The sequence below is a fragment of the Arachis hypogaea genome, chromosome 16 (genome assembly GCF_003086295.3).
Source record: "Arachis hypogaea cultivar Tifrunner chromosome 16, arahy.Tifrunner.gnm2.J5K5, whole genome shotgun sequence".
Classification (NCBI taxonomy): Eukaryota; Viridiplantae; Streptophyta; class Magnoliopsida; order Fabales; family Fabaceae; genus Arachis; species Arachis hypogaea.
The window spans coordinates 100,934,617-100,936,349 of record NC_092051.1 but is presented as its reverse complement, the minus strand read 5'-3'; the positions used below and the strand labels follow the sequence as shown (position 1 = coordinate 100,936,349).

Below are 1,733 nucleotides of genomic sequence, written 5' to 3'. Positions count from 1 at the left end.
ATATTTTAATTCTAGTTTCTCTTTCTACTCTCAATATTTGAATCCTTCTTTCCCCATATTCGAATTCTTTCTCTCATCTTTCTATTCTCATTCTTCTTTTTTTTTTTTCATATCTCACAGGGAGTTTTCTATACTCTGGCATAGAAGCTTCCTTTCTTCTTCTTTCTTGGTTTTCTCTTTCTTGTTTGTGAGCAGGAACAGATATAAAGAACCTATCTTTGATCCTGATGCTGAACCTGAGAGAACTCTAAGGAGGCGTCTACAGCAAGTTAGAGCACAACACTCCGGAGAAAACCTCACAGAGCTTTTCGAACAAGAAATAGAAAATATAGACATGGTACACAATCCTAATGGTGGAGGAGAGGCAAGAAAGGTCCTTGGATACTATACTGCACCCACTTTCGATTTTTATGGGCACAACATCTCCATTCCTGCTATCAATGCCAACAGCTTTGATCTGAAACCCCAACTGGTCACTTTAGTTCAACAGAACTGCCAATTCTATGGACTTTCACAGGAAGATCCAAATAAATTCTTATCTGAATTTTTGCAGATATGTGATACTCTCAAGGCTAATGGAGTGAGTCCTGAGGTTTACAAACTTATGCTCTTTCCTTTTTCTATAAGGGACAGAGCTAGGGTATGGTTGGATTCTCAACCTAAAGAGAGTCTTGACACATGAGAGAAGGTGGTCAATGCATTCTTGACCAAGTTCTTTCCACCTCAGAAGTTGAGTAGACTTAGGGTGGAAGTTCAAACTTTCAGACAGAAAGAGGGTGAATCCCTCTATAAATCATGGGAGAGGTGCAAACAACTAATCAAAAGATGCCCTCCTAACATGATCTCAGACTGGACCATACTTGACATCTTTTATGATGGCCTCTCTGAGATGTCCAAAATGTCATTGGACAACTCTGCTGGTGGATCACTCCACTTGAAGAAAACACCTGAAGTGGCAGGAGAACTCATAGACATGGTTGCAAACAAACTAGTTCATGTACACTTTTGAGAAGAACCCTGTGAATATTGGGGTAGCTCAGAAGAAGGGAGTTCTAGAGGTAGACACTATAAATGCCATATTGGCTCAGAACAAGATCTTGACACAATAGGTTAATATGATCTCTCAGCATTTGCTAGAATGCAAGCTGTAGCTGGCAGCACTCAAGAGGCTTCCTCTGAAGGAGAAGCCTATGATCCTAACCAACCTATGATGGAAGGGGTAAATTATACGGGGAATCCCAACACTAAACTTTATGGAAACACCTACAACCCATCATAGAGGAATCATCCTAACCTCTCATGGAAGGATCAACAGAATCCTCAACAAGGCTTCAATAACAATCAAGGTGGAAGAAACTAGAATAGGTTTATTAACAAACTATTCCCACCTTCTCAGCAACCGATGGAGACTTCTAGGCAGAGCCTCTTTGACTTAGCAACCATAGTCTATGATCCCTCTAAGACCACTCACAGTTTCATAACAGAAACTAGGTCCTCCATCAGGAATCTAGAGGTACAGATTGGTTAGCTGAGTAAGAAGATCCCTGAGACCCCTCCTAACACTATCCCAAGTAACACTGAAGTTAAATGAAGAGAAGAGTGCAAGGCCATCCCTGTAGAAGTTGAGGCCGAATTTGAAGGAGAGGCATTGGCGTTGAACGCCAGTAAAGGAGTACCTAATGGGTGTTCAATGCCTAAAAAGGAGCCATCACTGGCGTTGAACGCCAGTAAAG

General features: G+C 41.4%; 1 non-coding gene across 1 annotated transcript; it reads right to left on the bottom strand.

Moving 5' to 3' along the window:
- Positions 1–736: 736 nt before the first annotated feature.
- Positions 737–845, bottom strand: LOC112761130 (small nucleolar RNA R71). Its single transcript, XR_003181539.1, has one exon. It is a non-coding gene; the product is annotated as a small nucleolar RNA R71 (small nucleolar RNA).
- Between the last annotated feature and the right edge of the window lie 888 nt (positions 846–1,733).